At 34.1% G+C, this 20,020-nt stretch overlaps 1 protein-coding gene and 1 pseudogene across 2 annotated transcripts in view; one reads left to right on the forward strand and one right to left on the reverse strand.

Moving 5' to 3' along the window:
• Nucleotides 1–20,020, reverse strand: part of MLLT3 (MLLT3 super elongation complex subunit) — a 281,686-nt gene that overhangs the window by 73,614 nt on the left and 188,052 nt on the right. The window lies entirely within an intron of this gene.
• On the forward strand, nt 2,497–2,563 carry LOC120366537 (U4 spliceosomal RNA; annotated as a pseudogene).

Consider the following 20,020-nt stretch of genomic DNA (forward strand, 5'->3'; position numbering starts at 1 on the left):
ATCCTGGACATGCAAAAATCCACATCAATACTAAAAGAAGAGCTCTTTCTTGCTTACTTCCACCTCCTAATGGAACCAAAGACAAATAAATGTCCAAATTTTCAACTCGAATTTATATCTTCAGGCTTGCTTACTGTCTTTCACCTCTAACTCACCCACTTAAGCCCAATGATATATAAATCAATCTATATTCCTTAAATATCTAGCATGACACAAGACAGATAGTAAGCAGGGGCTATGTTTTTCACTAAAATGAGCAATCTATTTATTGGGTCTATGCAAAAACGACACACACAAAAAATACATAGGTATATGGATAAGCATCACAAAGTAATAGTCAAATGAAAATTATTGTTCTATATTAGTAGAAATATATTTTTTGGTTTCTTAATAAATATTTTGTCTTATTTGCTCAACCACAAAATGACATATTGCACAATTTATTTATTTTCTGAAGTCAGTGGTTTCAAAATTATAAAATGGATGAAGTTACTAAGCAAAGATTTGTTTTTATCCATCAAACTAGATAATTCCTTAGATAACATCATAATCTGAGATTTAAAAGCAAAATTCAAAAGATAGGATTCATATTACTGAAACTTCATTATTTTATAAATTCTATTACATGACATTTCCTGCAATGTTAAGCAATACATGAATAATTAAAATAAAGCATAATGTACAAACTAAATTAAGGAAGAACATTTTGAAATCTAATATCCTTGAGTTTTTTTTAATCGGCTTGTTGACTCACTGAGTTTTGACAATTTCCAATCAGTATTCTAATTATGGCTCTAGAATACCCAAGTGTCACTGTTTAATATTCAACCTATATGAAGTATTACACATATTTTTAAAGTAAGTTTTAAAGCATAGAATTTTTAACCCACCAACATATTTCTACTGTTAAGTATTCAAAAAACAGCAACATTCCGTAACAGGAGGAAAATAAAACCTCTGTATAGGTCCTTCCATGATTTATTTTTAAAATCCTTCTTTAGAACAAACTGGAATTCTTAAATTCAGGGTACCTATTGGTATCTGACGCAGCTTCTTGTATCATAAAAAGGTTAAATTCCTTTTTTAATTACATGCATATAGTGCAAGGTACAAAACTCCAGAAATACATCTTCTTGTAACGTTTTACTTCTCACGTTGGTCTGAGTATTTAATGTCTACTGTTACCTTTTTAGCCACTCTACAAATCATGGTACAAGCAAGTGACCCAGCCATTCTTGTTCCTTCCTTTTTTGTAATTACGACCTCAAAAATTTTTAAGCTAAGAGAACAAAAGTTAAGAGGACAAACGCGTTCCATAACAATGTCTTAAACAAATAAAATTTAAAGGGAGAGAGAGCAGTTTTTAAGGCAGCATTTTATTTGGCCTTTACCTGTGACAAATGTCAAAGTTCAAATATATTGTCACCAGTCTCCATGTTTGTACATGTAATAAATGTAAAAACACTGGCTCAGATACACAGCCAGGCATTAAATCACTGACAAAGAATAAAAGCTTTCACTGATTTTCAGCCTATGTCTATACATGTATATAGATACCTATAGTTATACCTATCTATAGATAGACTAATAGATATAAATATGGCTCTTGTCACTGGCTTTTTAAATTTTTCACTGAACCATTAACCCCAACAGTAAGTGCCACTGAGCAGCACAGACTAATTACCATTCGATGTGACGTTTACATGTGTTGTATAATTCAAAATCTCTTTGCCTGAGGCTGATTAGGACAAGCTGAATATCAAGCGATCTAACAGAGAGCACGTGTGCAAAATTTAAATCTCAAATATTTAAGGCAAATGATTGTTTAAAAATATACATATATTTGCACTAATTTTACAACTTGTGACTACAGGATACAATATTTACTCTCATCTATTCAGATTGTACTAAATGCTTCCTTGTTTTAATTTTTTGGAACAGAATGAGTGCCTTTAATGTTTAATCTTTTCTAATACTCCTTGTCAGCAACTCAGGTAGAGGACTTAAGGAAAAAATCACAACTACTGGCCAGAAGAAGGTTTTCTGATTATATGTGGCTTTCAGTTTCCGTGTTACCTCCATGTCAGCTTCTAAGAACCACTGACAACTCATAGCTGATTCTTGGCTCCTGTTTCTTCCCACTGACTATCCCTCTTATTTTTGGTTTCTGTCCTATTTTAACTGGCTTCTGTCTTGTGCAAGATTTTCAGATCCATCATATTTTGTTCACTGAAATTTGCATACAGACAAGTAAACTCTCAGAACAGTTTTACTTCTCAAAACTAAAACTCTCGTAGTAGTTTATTTGTTCAAACTGCAGTTATACAAGGACACTTCCTAAAAATTGTAGTGTGGTCCAAGAAGTTACGCATATATAGGGATAGGAAAAACCATGATAGTCAAAGATAAGATTTGAAAATAAAAATCTCCTCTATAATGTCATTAAACACACAATGAATAACACAGAGGGAAGACATGCCATCTGAAACTACAAAGAGCTTTGTGCAGTGGCAGTATTGTAGCCAATGAGATTTATGCAAGGCACAATTACTGCTAATTGAAGCTACGAGTGGAGTATTAAAATTCAGAATTCTGGGGCTGGGGGAGGCCTTGAATTTGATTTAACTTTCCCACTTCAATTCCAAATCCAACCCCATTTACCTCTCTTGAACTAGTCAGCTCGGGAGTCAGCAGGCAGTGGCCTGAAGAATGTAGCCACAGGCTTATGGGCATCTTGAGAAAAATAACTGGTGCAGGATTTGCTCTGCCTGATCCAAAAGAGTTGGTTTGTTTTTTTTAGAGATGGGGTCTTGCTATGTTGCCCAGGCTGGAATGCAGTAGCTATTCACACACATGATCACTGCATGATACAGCCTGAAACTCCAGGGCTCAAGTGATCCTCCTGCCTCACTCTCCCAAGAAACTGGAACAACAGGTGCATGTGCCACCATGCCCAGCTTCCAGAAGAGTTTCACACATAGGTAACTACATGCAAGTATGGCCAGCCTTCCCCGGACTCAGAAGGCACTTAATATAGGAAGACCGTCTGTTCTTAGGGCTGGGAAATGTAAGGAGATCAGAAGGAAGGCAGAGTCCTCTAGGTGTAATAAACAAGAAATAGATAATATTCCTGCTGCTACTATGCACGTTGAGATGCCTGTACCTTTCATCACTTACAGAATTACAACAGCCTAAAGTCCCTAACAGCTTAACCTCAATCCAAATGCGCATAGAACTGACATACTTAAGGGTGGGAGGGAATAGGAAGAAGCAGATCTAACAGATTTTCTGGAGGAGAAGGATGAAATACTGAGGTCAAAAGCAGTACGACCACTTCAGGAGAATCAAGTGTAAAAAACAACTTCTAGAAAAAAATGCTTAAAAACTAAAATTTAAATATTTATATTCTCAAGCTCAATAATTCAGTAGATAAAGGAGAAGACTGATGCTAACTGGGAGCATAAAAGATCAAATAAAAGAAATCTCAAAGCACTAAGCAAAAATACAGAGGTGAAAATCATCATGGGAAAAGAGAAGAGCCTTGAATGGATCAAGGAAACAAAACATACAGTCATAAGAAGAGTTACAGAAGGAGGAAACAGAAAACACAGAAGAGGCAATAATTAAAGTAATATAGAAAAAAATGTCATAAACTAAAGAGAGGATTGAATTACAATCTCACAGGGCTCTCCAAGATCCAGGCAAAGATAATGAGAAATGACGCCCAGGCCAAAAAACAACAACAAAAAACAAACAAACAAAAAAAAAACCAAACAAAACCAAAACACTACAATTCCTATACCTTAAAACTAAAAAAGAAAAAAAACCTGACAAGCATCCAGAGAGAATAATTCCTTAAAACTGAATAAGAATTAAATTTACATTGTACTTCTCATCTGTAATACTGAAATAGAGAAGAAAGAACAGTAACATCCGTACAGGTGGGAGAGAAAGCAGTACAACGCAAACATCCTACACACACAGACTGGGGTGAAAGATGTATTCGCCAAAATTTAAAAATTCAAATAGCACATCAACCACTGTTTCCCACCAAAGGAAAGGATTTGAGAAAAGAGTCTAGTTAAACAATAACTGAACCAAAAATGTTTTATGTATGGGAAGGGGAAGAAATGGGGGATACAGTGTATGTTGCACAATATACAGACTTAAATCTAAATGAAAAATAAACTGTAATGTAAGTGTTCAACATGAATTCCTGACACAGAAAAGTCTAACAATCTGAACCTAAACAACTAAATTATTTCCACAAAAATTTAGGAATGAAAGAAGAGGATTAGGGTGTTAAGGTGAAAAAGTGCTGGTATCTTTTTTCATGTTAAAGTGGAAGAAAAATTGGATTATGAGCAATTAGAAGGGACAGTGGCCAATGATGAAATGGAAAAGTGCAGAACTCTCACATCAACAAAGGGAAAAGAGAAAATATCAACTTCAAAATACAAGTAAAATTAAGAAAAGTGAAAAAATGTTCATTGCAGCACTGTTTACAATAGCAAAGACCTGGAACCAACCCAAATGCCCAACGATGATAGACTGGATAGGGAAAATGTGGTACATATACACCATGGAATATTATGCAGCCATCAAAAACGATGAGTTCACGTCCTTTGTAGGGACATGGATGAACCTGGAAACCATCATTCTCAGCAAACTGACACAAGAGCAGAAAATCAAACACCGTATATTCTCGCTCATAGGCGGGTGTTGAACAATGAGAACACATGGACACAGGGAGGGGAGCACTACACACTGGGGTCCGTTGGGGGGAAATGGGGGAGGGGCGGGGGGGTGGGGAGGTGGGAAGAGATAGCATGGGGAGAAATGACAGATACAGGTGAGGGGACGGAAGGCAGCAAAGCACACTGCCATGTGTGTACCTATGCAACAATCTTGCATGTTCATCACATGTACCCCAAAACCTAAAATGCAATAAAAAAAAAAAAAGAAAAGGAAAAAAAAAAAAAAGAAAAGTGAAAAAAGTCACAAATATAAATAATGAATGAGGTGAAAAGACAGTAATAAGATCAAATATAACTCAGAATAAAAATGAAAGAACTGAATTCTCCCACTGGAAGATAACTGTCAGACTGGGCTAAAAAGACAAAGATCAGATAAAGGCTGTTACAAGCCATACTTAAAGTCAAGTGATTGAAAAATGTTTAAAATAATGGAATGGGCAAAGAAATATCAGCTAAATACCCCCAAAACAAAGTATGAGTGCTAGAGTGCTAGATTAGTATCAGATCATGTGGAATTCAATGTTAAGAGCACCAAATAGGAAAAAAAACTGTAAAAAGTTACATTATATAAAGCAAAAGGTATTTACTACTTAAAAAAATTTTTTAAATAGTTGAATGAGTAATCAACATATCTTTGTCATAAATTGACAGATCTAATAAAACAAAATGAGGACATAGTATAATTGACAAAAACAACTCACGCACTGATTTAATAATTATGTATTGAACTTTCTATCTCTTGAATAAAGTTTAGAAGTTTTATATGTATCCATAGAACACTGACAAAAATCAATCATAAGGTATCATAAACTTTAAAATATCCATTTAAAAATGCCTGTATAGATTAAATTGGCTGACTATACTCCAAGAAAATTTTAAAATTAAAGACAAAATCAATCAATCAAATGAAAATAGCACTCCATATAAAAAGCTCTGGAGACACAGAAAAACATGTGCTCAAAGGAAAATTCATAGCCTTTATTTCATTTATTATTTAAATGGAAATGAAGAGGTGCAGGGAGAAGAGAGAAACCAAGTACAAAGAGAGAAACCAAGTACAAAGCTAAACTGAGTATTCGCTTTGAGAAACTAACATCCACAAACCATACAAACATTATAATACCCAACAAAATGAAGAAAGTAAAAGAAACAAATTTCACCAACATTAATGCTTTAATTCTATAATTGTATAATGTCTTGAAATACATGTTTAGTGTTCCAATCCTAAGGAGAAATTTGTCAAGCTAATTCTGACTTAAAGAAAATTTACAGTCCACTTCTCTACATCAACTAAAAGAAGTGAAGTTTCTTGTGTGTAAAATTTCTTGAATTAAAAACCCTAATTTGCCATGAAAGGAATAAGATTAATGAGCAGATAGCAATTTATAAATATTTCAGAATAGGTAAGTACCAAAAGAATGAACGAAACAGTTCAGAGAGAGAGAATGTACTAAGGGAAAGAGTGAAGCAAAATGGACTGCTTATGATATTTACAGGATTTTTAGCACCATATGACTTCATATGGTAAATGTTTTATTTAAAATTAATATTATAAAATAATAAAATTATAAAACAGAAAACACCTTAACAATTGGTAGGATTAATTTTTTAAAAATGAATCAAAACTTATTTATTTTTTTTTATTGCATTTTAGGTTTTGGGGTACGTGTGAAGAACATGCAAGATTGTTGCATAGGTACATACATGGCAGTGTAATTTGCTGCCTTCCTCCCCATCACCTATATCTGGCATTTCTCCCCATGCTATCTCTCCCCAACTTCCCACCCCACACTGTCCCTCCCCTATTTCCCCCCAACAGAACCCAGTGTGTGATGCTCCCCTCCCTGTGTCCATGTGTTCTCATTGTTCAACACCCGCCTATGAGTGAGAACACGTGGTGTTTGATTTTCTGCTCTTGGATCAGTTTGCTGAGAATGATGGTTTCCAAGTTCATCCATGTCCCTACAAAGGACACGAACTCATTGTTTTTGATGGCCGCATAATATTGCATGGTGTATATGTGCCATATTTTCCCTGTCCAGTCTATCACTGATGGGCATTTGGGTTGGTTCCAGGTCTTTGCTATTGTAAACAGTGCTGCAATGAACATTCATTTGCATATGTCCTTAGAGTAGAACGATTTATAATCCTTTGGATATATGCCCAGTAATGGGATTGCTGGGTCAAATGGAATTTCTATTTCTATGTCCTTAAGCAATTGCCACACTGTCTTCCACAATGGCTAAACTAATTTACACTCCCACCAACAGTGTAAAAGTGTTCCTATTTCTCCACATCCTCTCCAGCATCTGTTGTCTCCAGATTTTTTAATGATCGCCATTCTAACTAGCGTGAGATGGTATCTCAATGTAGTTTTAGTTTGCATTTCTCTGATGACCAGTGATGATGAGCATTTTTTCATATGTTTGTGGGCCTCATGTATGTCTTCTTTTGTAAAGTATCTGTTCATATCCTTTGCCCACTTTTGAATGGGCTTGTTTGGTTTTTTCCTTGTAAATCTGTTTTAGTTCTTTGTAAATTCTGGATATCAGCCCTTTGTCAGATGGGTAAACTGCAAAAATTTTTTCCCATTCTGTTGGTTGCTGAAGAATCAAAACTTACTTAAACCTCAAGTCTAAACAGAGACATTGAGACCCATAATCTAACATTTCTTAGTCAACAGATAGAAGATTAAAAGAACACGCCACAAGTGGAAGAGAAATGACACCTGAGAAGAGCAAGAGCCTTTCATTCAAAACAATCTATGTGGCCAGTGCAGAAAAAGAACATAAAATAGTTACACAGAAAAAGAAAGGTCTGCTATTTTAGAACACAATGCTTTGGAAGGTTTTACTTGTTTTGACTTTTCAATAATGTCCTATTTTTTCAGGTGACATTCAACTAGAAAGTTAGAGGGAACTCTACAATATATCTTAGCAGCACCCAAATAATAAAGCCATTTCTAGACCTGACCAGGGAAGAGGAGCAGTTTTACAAAACTGAAGAACTACATCCTAAAATGCTCCAGTTTACTCAGATCAGAAAATAGTCAACCAATACAGATATAATCATGCTTACAGAAATACATGTAAATCTGGATTTTGCACAAATGACAAAAGATACAGCAATCATGCTAACAGTTAAGCAAGAACCAACACATAACATGAAAGAAGAGCAACCGATGATGCTGATAGCTCAAGGAGAGATTCGGGAGAACAACACCACATTTCCCTCAGCCATACCTGACTATGAATTCTGCCAATTATTTATTTTAAAAGACAGGCCTTAAGAGCAACTGCAAAGAGTAGCAAGATCTGGGAAACAAAGGAAACTCACCTGAAAACTTTAAAGAGGAGATCAATATTAACTAATCACTTTAGGGAGGTGATCTGGTAGCAACATGAGACAGTAGTGGTGACAGTGGTGGCAGCAGTAATAGCTTACTGAATGCTTACTATAAAGACTCATGTAGAAGTTTCATCATTATTAATTCAACAGCCTTGTGAAATAGCTATCATTAGCCCTAAATCCTTTTTTCTTTTCTTTTCTTTTTTTTTTTTTTTTTGAGACAGAGTCTCACAGAGTCTGGAGTGCAGTGGTGCAATCTTGGCTCACTGCAACCTCCACCTCCCAGGTTCAAGTGATTCTCCTGACTCAGCCTCCTGAATAGCTGAGACTACAGGCCATACCTGGCTAATTTTTGTATTTTTAGTAGAGATGAGGTTTCACCATGTTGGCCAGGATGGTCTCAATCTCTTGACCTCGTGATCCACCCACGTTGGACTCCCAAAGTGCTGGGATTATATGCGTAAGCCACCATGCCCAGCCTATTAGCCCTAATTTTTAAGTGAGGAAACTGAGGTACAACTACCAGTGTGCCCAGAGAGACATAAATAATTAGTGATAAAACTGACATTCAAGCCCCCAGGTAGTCTGACTCCAATGCCCAGTCTTATCCACTGTACGTTTATTTAGACTTGTAAAGTCAACTGGTTTCAAAATCAGCTGTCAATCTTACCAATATAATCTGAGACAGAAATGAAAGAAGAGAGAGAATGGGGGAGGGGCTCAATGACTGTAAAAGAACATCATCAAATTATGCCTGTTGCCTAGGTAGAACTATACAAATGAAATTCTCCTTATTTCCAGTAGAGGGGGTAAAATATTATTTTTTCGTAGGTGATAAAAAAATGCAATGGGCCCTCCTGGCCTTCCATATCCAAGGGCTTTACAACCACAGATTCAGCCAACCATGGACCAAGAATATTCAGGAAAAGGCCAGGTACAGTGGCTCATGCCAGTAATTGCTGCATTTAGGGAGTCCAAGGAAGGAGGGTTCCTTGAGCCCAGGGGTTCAAGACCAGCCTGGGCAACATGGTGAGACCCTGTCTCTACAAAAAAATTTTAAAAATTTGCCAGGCATGGTGGCATGTGCTTGTAGTCCTAGCTACTCAGGAGGCTCAGGTGGGAGGATAGTTTGAGCCCAGGAGTTCAAGACCAGCCTGGGCAATATAGTGAGACTTCAACTCTACTAAAATTTTTAAAAATTAGCTGAATATGGTGTTGCATGCCTGCGGGGGCTGAGGTAGGAGGATCTCTTGAGCATAGGAGGTCACTGTACTCCAGCCTGAGCAACAGAACATGACTATCTGAAAAGAAAAGAGAAGGGAAAAGGAAAGGGAAAAGGGAAGGAAAAGGGGAAGAATTCAGGGGAAAGAAACTTAAAAATAATGCAGAATTTTAAAATATAGTATAACAACTATTTACATAGCACTTATATTGTGTTGGGTATTATAATTAATCTAGAAATGATTTAAGGCATACAAGAGGATGTGCATAAATTATATGCAAATATTATGACATTTTGTATAAGGGACTTGAGCATCCATAGATTTTGATACGTGAGGGAGTCTGAGAATCGATCAATCCCCCATGAATACTGAGAGGCAACTGTAATTTATTTTAAAATCAGAGACTCTTTTGTATACATTTCAAGTGGGTTAAACTTTGAGTCTTTTGGTACCAAATAAATATTTTTAAGTTGATAAATTTATTAAGAGAGTTGTGTTCAGAAGGCTTTTGTGATATTGAGAAAAATCAGCCTCTCTTATAATGCCCTGGCAGAGCACATGGTGTTTCCAGTTATTTCAAAGAGTATCATAAAACTGCAAGATGCTTCTCATCTCACATTAAATGTTTTCAATTTTGAAGAGATAAAAATTTATAGTGCTCAAATCACATAAATGATCACCTCCAAAAACAATGAAGTGGGAGAGGTCACCATTTTAAGAAAACTGGAGAATCTTCTAAGGGCCCCTATAGGCTGTAATTAGAAAGAGGGAATTTGAAATATTTTGCACAAAAACAAGGCATAATAAAGAAAAATAACCAAAAGCTACAAAAATAAATGGCTGTGCAAAGAATAAAATCTAACAGTAAACATTTTACCCAGTAATAATAGTAAACAATGTTCACTGATTTTCAACTTTTAGAAGGTAATCTGCTTAGCTCTATCACTTGCTAAGTGACTTAAATTTTCTTGTCCGTAAAATGACATTACCATAATATTACGTATACCATAAAGTCAGCCTAATGATTAAAGTTTAATATATGTGAAGTACCTATGTCTGTATATATGTATGCATCATAAATAATATGTATATGTAATATGGCAGGCACAAGGCAGGAACTATGTGAATGCTTTCAATTACTACCACCACCACCACTACTACAGACAAGCACAGAAGACTTAACATTTTTATTACATAGCACAATGTTATCAACCTATACAATGTAAAAAGTAAGCATCTGAACTGGAGCAGAGAAGAGAAAGAAACCTTAGGATAACCTGAACTTACAAAGCTGAGAATCAAGGGACACTGTCCACAGATGGTGAGACAAGTAATCTAGTTCTACATTAAACATCTAGAAAGTTATAAAAGTAACCAAGAGATAAATTTAAAATGGTGTCATATTAGATGTCATTAATATGGTATCATATGGAGCTGGGTTAGATTCTCATGCAAAAAACAGCCACATAGCATACAGTTTGGAAACTCTGAGCATTTACCTTAGAATTTAAATACAAAGGCTGGGCACAGTGGCTCACATCTGTAATCCCAGCACTTTCGAATGCCAAGGTGGGTGGATCACAAGATCGAGACCATCCTGGCCAACATGGTGAAACCCTATCCCCACTAAAAATACAAAAATTAGCTGGGTGTGGTGGCGCAAACCTGTAATCCTACTCAGGAGGCTGAGGCAGGACAATCCCTTGAACTTGGGAGGCGGAGATTGCAGTGAGCTGAGATCACGCCACTGCCCTTCAGCCTGGCGATAGAGCAAGACTCCATGTCAAAAAAAAGAATAAAAAAAGTTAAATACAGAAACAGTTAAAGTGGTTCCTTCCAGAAAGTGGGAAGGAGGTTCGGGAAGACTAGAACATAGGACTTCTGCTTTTTGTTAAACACTTGGCTATTTTTTTCAGCTATGTAAGTGTTATTTTGATATAAATATCTTCAACTTCACAAATGTACTTTATCCTCTTCCTTTTCAGGCACCCATTTGCACTTCAGAGATACTATTAAATACATTTTGTATCAGAAAAATAAAAAGAGAAATGATTCAACAATGTGACTAGTACCTTTCTATCTATTAAATACATTTCAATTTTCCTTCTGATGTCATTTGACTGTTATCTTACTGGTTTTGAGTAAACTAGAATCAAGCATCAAGCTACAGATGTAGCTTCTAAGATTGCACTTTGAGTTATATACATTTTACTTACGTCATTAATAAGATTACAAAATCTACAAATTATATTTATGAGAAACAGAAACAAATGAAAAAATTTATTTCAGCTCTGAAGTGAAAAGAATAAGTAGTAAATTTTCATTTGTCCAGCCTTCTGTTCTAAAGAATTTCTGTAAACCCAATAAATATTTTTTAATATTAAAAATACACTGAGGTACTATATATGCACTTAAATGAAGCTTATGTATAAAGTACTAATTGGCAAAAATACTTAATGTTTTACAAAATAATGGTTTAAAAAAATAAAATATTTAAATGCCCCTTTTTCCCTCAAATGACTATGCCTTGTTTCAGCTATGTTTTATGTGCTATAAAATCCTTTTGTTTCAGAATCCAAACTCATTTAAAATTCTCCTATTTATATACTACTCCCTGACTTGCTATGGCTTAAGTTCTAAATCATAGTTAAGTACTATTAACTGTAAGTTATATTTAGAAGACTGTAGTTTCAAGTAAACTTCTGCTTATCTTTGTGGTTTGAAACTAGAAATTCAAAGTAATATTTATATCACTTCTCTTTCTAGGTTTTTGTATATTTAGCTTTGTACAGTTCCTGTTTTTTTTAAACCAGCTTAAAAACACATTAGCCAGATCATTCCAGACTTCTCTCTTAGTACTCGCTTGAATTTCTGACAATTTAGCTTGATAAATAATTGTCAAATAACAGAGAATAGCCAATCTTCGGATTATATTATTAATCACAATAGAATGGCTGGAAGTATAAAATGAAAAACAGTACCTGACACATAAAAATATAATAAATATACTGCATAAATAAAAGCCCAAAGAGATGCAACTGAACAATGCAAACATATAATCAGGTTTATGCTATCTTGTAACCTTCTCTCAATTGTTATTTAATACATATTTATGAGGTCTCCAGCATACGCAAAGTACTATGCTGGAACTGATTACATGCTATGGCTTCATGGAAAACAACTCTTAATTTGGGCAATACGGTGTTCTCTTTGGGAGTTCTTACCGTAATACAATCAGATATTAGATAATTACAACAAAACTTCATTGCTGGGCCTTTAAAAAAATGAAGAAAATATTCAAGACTCAAGAGTATATGAAACAGAAAGATAAAAGACAGGCATTAAAACGTGAACTACAGTCACACATGAAAGATGGGGCTGCCTAAAGGACATACATGCCTGTGTTCTCATGGTTCTCTAAAGACCAAACTTGGGGCCTACAGCACATTTGGAGACCTAAACCTCAGGGTCTCACAGAAACTCAGAAGAAGCCTTTACAAATCTGCTGTTGGGGAAAAATACTCTGAATTCAGGCCTCAGGATTCCCAATATGAACTTGCAATTTAAAAATATTCCTGAATACAAAGAAACAAGCCACCATAATGTGAGGTAAAAGGACTTTAATGCTTCATATAGGGAAATCACCAAAAGCAGGCTATAAATAACTATATATGGAGTATGGAAAGGAAAAACATTGGAATCCAAAAAGTGATGAAAGCAATAAGAAATTAATAAGAATGACCGGGCCACTGAAAAGAAACAAATAAGACTTTAAGAAATGAAGAAAAAAAAAAACAAAAAAAACCACTGTTGGAATCAATATCTCAATGGACTAGTTAAACAGCAGACTGAACACAGCTGAAAAGAATTAGTGAACTGGAAGACAGATATGAATAAACTGCCAGAATACGCACAAAAGATGCAAGAAAATGGGAAATATAAAAGCTATTAAGAGACATGGAGAACAGAACAAAAATAACAAATATCAAATCAGAGACCCAGAAAGAATAAAGAACATAGGGCTACAATGGCTGGGAATTTTGCAAACATGGCAAAAGTCATGAATCCACAGATAAACCAAGCATAATATAAAAATAATATATACAAATTAAAATGAATTTAATACTAGACATATTATACTAAAAATGAAGAACACCAAAACAAAAAGACTATAAAGGCAATTAAGAAACAAGAGATCACGTATTAAGAACAGCCAGTGGTACACTGGTGACAGCTAATACAGGCTTGACTGAGAGCCAACTATTAAATTTTTAGGAATTTTTTTCAGACAGTTTTTAACAGTAAATGCATTGTATAAATTAAACAAGACTATTATTTTATAATATAAAATTGTAAGCAGAGAAATATTAAAAGCAGAGGTAACTGATTATGAAAACAGCATTTTCTAATGAGCTTACTACATATTATTATTAGCTGCTTTCTTGAGTTAACTGTCTCTGTTGTATCAGGATGGCAGAAATAATTCCTAACTGTATGTTCTTCCCAACTTTGCAATAACTGATATAATATGGTGAGAGTATCTGCACCACAAAAATAAGCAAACACTGAATATCGTAACTTTTTCCTTCAGCGAGATAGTTGCTAAACATCTATTAGTACAACCCTAAATCAGACTTACACCAGACTTCAAAGAAACAATAGAAAAATATTTTCAAATATTTAAAGGAAATAAAACCTAGAATTGTAAAACCAGAAAAAACACTTTCATAATAAAGGCAATAATCAAAACTTCTATAGATTAACACAAACTGAGTGTTTACTAACATGAGCCTTTTAGTAAAAGAACATCCACAGGATTTATATCAGGAATAAAGAAAACAAGTTTAAGAAGAAATTATGGTAATACAATTAAGCTAAAATTTAAAAACCTTTTTATGTTTTTAAAAAATTCTACATATTTGCAATTATATAAATATATTTCTATAACTTTCAAATTAAAGAAGAAATTAAAATTTTTCAACTTCATCATATTGAATGATAAAGAAAATGCTACATTAAGTTTGTGGAAGTAATTAAAACAGGACTTGAAAAAATTTTAGCCACCAATCCTTGTCTGAGAAGAAAATGATGGATGATTAATGAACAGCAGCATAATAAACTCGAGCAAAAGAAAGACTATAAAGATTTTTTTAACCCTAATAAAACAGTCAACAAAGCCTAAAGAAAAGACCTCTGAAAAGAACTAGTAAAACTAGTTCTTCACAGTCCTCTCTGAAAGACTGAATTAAAACAAAGCAGAGAAAGTACAAATAAAGCACAGGAAGAAAAAAAATAGAAAACATCTACAAGTATAGCACAGATAAAATAGGTAAGAATATATTATAAATAATTTTATTGCAACAAATGTGAAAGCAAATCTTAGGGAAAATATGACTTAGAAAGCAGACTCTCCCAAAAAATAAAAATTAAGAAGAATCCTATATTAATATCAAATAAGTAGTTTGAAATCTTCCTACAAAGAAAACATCAGGCCCACAGGGTTTCGAAAGCAAGTTCTAGGAAAAGATCATCTTAATGTTAAAGAAACTCTTCTAAAGAATAGGAAAGAGGCAGGCATAGTAGTTCATGCCTGTAATCCCAGTGGTTTTAGGAGACCAAGGTGGGAGGCCAGAAGTTCAAGACCAGCCTAGGCAATATAGCAAGACCCCATTGCTAAAAAAAAAAATGAAAACTTGATCAGGTGTGGTGGCACACAGCTATAGTCCTAGCTAATCAGGAGGCTCAGGCTTGAGAACCTCTTGAAATCAGGAATCGGAGGCTGAAGTGAGCCATGACTTCACCACTGTACTCCAGCCTGGGGAACAGGGTGAGGCCCTGTCTCTTAAAAAAAAATAATAATAGAGAAAAGAAAACATTTTATTTGATATGGTTAACATTATCAAAGCAACAAATCCTAACCAGGTAGAGTAAGAGAAAGAAGCACATGGCCCAATCTAACTCGAGAATATAAATGCAAAAATTTTTGAATAGAATATTAGCATAACTAATCCAATTGTAGGGTTAAAAAGAAAGAAAGAAAAAACCTAATAAATCAAGAACAAATTGGGTTTAATCCCAACAGTCAGGAGTAGTTTGGCATGACAGAAATGCTTGTCAAGCACCACATTAACAGATTAAAGGAGAATAAAACCATCTGTTCATCTCAATAGATATTGAAACGTTTTCTGATAAAATCAAAAATTCATCCATGATTTTTTAAAAAATGAAAACAAACAAAATTCCTTACAAACATGACTAGGAGATAAATTCCTTATCTTGACAAAGTGTAGTTACTAAAGTCCAATGGCGACAACATTCTAAATAGCAAATTATTAGGATCAGTCCTTTTCAAATTGAGTTTTTCCTGGTATTTCTACTGGCTTGGGACTGCAAAACGCAGTGGGGGAGGGAAAGGACAGGACAATTGGAAATAAGACAGATGTATGTCATTATTCACATTTAATTGTCAACACAGAGATATAAAAGGACTGGTACAGAATTATAGTAAGTTTAGTAAGATGTTAGGAGTCACATCAATATCCTAAGGTAGACTGCATATTTACACATCAGGAACAAACAGGTAACATTTAATATTAATATTAGTAATAGCAATACAAAATGTAAAGTAGGTAGGAATAAACAAATCATAAAACTACAGAGACACTTTAAAGGCATTAAAGAACATTTAAATGAATTCATAGAGAAACTAGGTTCATAGACAAGAATATTCTTCATCCACAGATTCAACGTAATTTCAATTCAAATTCCAACAGTTTTTTCAGAGAACTTGCACTGATTCCAAAATTTATATGAAGAAAAAACAACGATCTACCAGAACTTGTTAAATATATAGTAAACCTCTTTATGAAATGATAGTAATTACAACATTGCAGTACTGCTACAGAGATTAACAAACTGATCAATGGAACAGAAATGTACACCCTTCCAAACAGACTCACGAATATTTGAAAAGCTGATGTTTCCCAAGGTGGATCATTGAGGAAAGCATAGACAACTCAATAAAACTGTTGGAACTGGTTTTCTATATAGAAAAAAATTTAAATTAGAATCTTACCTCATATATACATAAAATTAATTCCAGATGTTTGAAAATATTTCAAATGTTAGACAAAACTTATAAAACTTGTTCAGAAAAAAAAATTCAGGAGAATATCTATATGACCTTGGGGCATATGAGAATATATTAAATGGGACATTAAAAAGAACTATTTTTAAAAATCTTATCACATTAAGAATTTGTCTATCAAAAGATATCATAAAGTAAAAAAAAAACCACTAACTGAGAAAACTAGGAAAACATGTCAACAGTAAATATAAACAATGAACTCGTATCTCCAGAATATTAAAATATCTCTAATAAGTAAATAGAAAAATGAGTGGAAGACATGAACAAACGTTTCACAGAAGAAGCAGCATGAGTGGCCCCTGAAATATTATGTTCAGCTTCATTAATGAACATATAATTACTGAAATGCAAAATAAGATAATAATGATACAATTTTATGTGCCTATTAAATGTGGATAGATGAACAAGTCTGACCAGAAAATAGAACAATGAGATCTCTTTTACATGCTGATATGAGACTATAAATTGTTGTAACTATTATATAAAATAAATTAAAGCTAAATAGGTGAATACTCTTTGATGGCAATTTTATTCATAGGTATACAATCTAAGACAGCATTTCTCTGAAAGTGGTCAACGGACCAGCAATATTATTATTACCTGGATGCTTATAAGAAATTCAGATTTTTAAGCTTCACCCTAGACCTACTGAGTAGGAATTTCTGCAGTTGGGCCCAGCAGTCCTTATGTTTCTTAACTCTCCTGGTGATTCTCATGTACCCTAGAGTTTGGGAACCACTAAGTTACAGCAGTATTATTCAAATAGAACTGGTTCAGTCAGGTTGGAAACCAATATAGTGGACTGCATCACTGTTTATAAGTCAACCAGTACAAAATTAAATAGACTGAGTTCCATGCAGTAAAGGTAAGCATGGCTTATGAAACTTTTGTCTTATTTGTCCATGCACACCTATTTATGTATATGGGTACTTGATCATTATGGAAAACATGTTTCTTACTATGCGTCATGGTCATAGAAGTCTGAAATCTACTGCCCTACAGAAACTCTTGCATGGGTATACTGGAAACTTGCAGAAAATGGTTCATAATTGCAAAAACAAATAAAAAGGAGTAATCTAGATCTCTAGATAACAAGAAAATGAATACACAAGTCATGATATAATCACTCTTTGGACCATATAAGGCAGTGAAATAAACAGACAATAACAAAGACAACTCTTATAATGCTGAATAAAGTCAAAGTCACAAAAAATACATACAGTATTATACCATTTTCATAACAAAAAATAAGCAAAGCTGAGCAAACGAAAGAATACATACATTTGTGGTAAAAACATGTTTAAAAATTCAGGAAACCTTAGGAGGGTAATTACACCTAGGGAAGGCAAAGGAATGGAGCGAGAAGGCATATACAGATAGTTTGAGTGGTTTGTAATATTACATTTTTATCGTAAGAAAAATTCAAAATTCCTGATGTCACAATCTTCCAGTCTAGGAAGAGAAATTCACATTCAAATTGAGCAGATATTTATTAGCTAATATGAGCAAAAAACAGACACATTGTCTCATTTAATCTTCTTAAGTGTCCTGTGTAGCAAGTACTTGGTAAAGAATAGGCAATCAAGTATATGCTGAGTGAATAAATGCTTTAATAATTTTATAATACTAAAAGAGACAGAGTTTGATTATCCAGTATGTATTACAGTTCTACCCACAGGAGTTAAATGAAATAACATAACATTGGAGAGTTGTTAATATAGTCTTATCTTTTTCACATTCTATTACTTATTAACAAAAGTATAATGAGAAAAATATTCAAGTTAAATCACTTTTTTTCTATCAAAGAATTAAATTTTGATCAACGGTATAAAATCTAACAAACTATAAGGCAGAATTAGTTAGTATGTCATGTCTACAACACCAAAGTTTTCCCTTTGTCCTTAAAAGTAGAGTTAGCTATATGTGAGGCACATACAGGGTGGGGGGAAAAGCAGAGTTGTCCTAATACAGGAAAAAAAAATCACCAAGGCTGGGGAAAAAAACAATCTGTGCTTCTTTTACTCTATGCATTTTAATAACAACAACAGTTTTAAAAGTGTAAAGTCAAAACCTTTTTTTCATTGAATACATAATAGAGTAAATAAACACACTTGGGAAATGGCTGCCTTACAAAATTATTTCCATCCTTCACAAAAAAAAACTATTTCCCTTCACAGAGCTCCTTCATATGCATGTTTTTGTTTTTAAATTTTGATTCACTGTTGTATCTCTCCAGCACCTGGAGTAATGGCTGACTCCTAATAGGCACATAATAAGTATTTGCCTTTGAATGAATTTATACATTTATTGAGTATTTACTATATAGTAGGCACCGGGGGATACCACATCAAATATATTATAGTCCCCATCCATTCAGAGCTAACACAAGTGATTAATAAAAATAAATTATGCCCTTTCGCTTCCTGAACAATTCAGTCTAAAAGCTCTTAGGCTGGGCCAAGCAAAGGAGCCAGGAGTGGGAAGGGGTGCTTAAAAGTGAAGGAACACCCATACCGTAGCTGGGAGCCACTAAAAGGATCTGCTTTTCAGAGAAATGGCTGAATTCAGAGCAGGGATAAGAAACTACAAAATCAGCTTGACGTATCTTTTTATAGAAAAAGGTTAAGAGTATGCAAAGAAACCAGACCAAAGGGGCTCGCACTGGCCAAATCAGGAAAATTTAAGTTATGAAAATAAATAATGATAATAATAGGTTATCACTGAAAAAAGTATATACCCATGAGTCCATGATGATAAAATAAACATAAGAATAAACTTAAGTTTGAGGAAAAATGGAATATTTACATCTTCTCAAAGTAGCTTTCAATAAAACACTTATTAATTACAAAGAGAAATTATACAGTAGAGAAGCCTGGAAGATGGTATTTGAATCAAGTGATGAGCATTAACATCAAAAGTAATGTCTCAATGGAAATCAGGATCACGTAATATGGTTCAATGAGAAGAGCCCAGATATTTCTGCCAAAGATGCATAACCTGAATCTAGTTTCCAGGAAATATACATACCCAACTACGTATATTTAGTAAATAACTGGCCTGAAGTCTTTAAAATTTTCAAGTTCATGAAAGTCAAGGAAAGACCAAGAAACTCTCTCCAGTTGAAGGGGGCTAAGACATGATAAATGCTATGTATGACTCTAGACTAGATCCTTTTGCTGTCAAAATAAAGGAGATTACTGGAACAATCTGCAACAAAACTGGAATAGGATGAGGATAACAAATTAATAATGTATTCTGCTAATTCCTGACTTGGATGGTTATATTGTAGTTACGTAAGAGTATGCCCTTGTTTGCAGAAAATAAACTCTAAAGTATTCAGGGACAGTGGAGCATCAATACTGGCAACTTGCTCTCAAATGGTCAGGAAAGAAAAGTTCTTTGTTTCATACTTGCAAATTTGTATTACAAGTGTGTGAGATTATTTCCAAATTTTTTTAAATCATAAAGTAAGTAAATAATAGTATTTGTGGAAGCCCCACATCTCGATCTATGCACCATAGACTAAAGGACTCTGGGAAGGGCAA

The sequence above is a fragment of the Saimiri boliviensis genome, chromosome 2, assembly GCF_048565385.1.
Source record: "Saimiri boliviensis isolate mSaiBol1 chromosome 2, mSaiBol1.pri, whole genome shotgun sequence".
NCBI lineage: Eukaryota > Metazoa > Chordata > Mammalia > Primates > Cebidae > Saimiri > Saimiri boliviensis.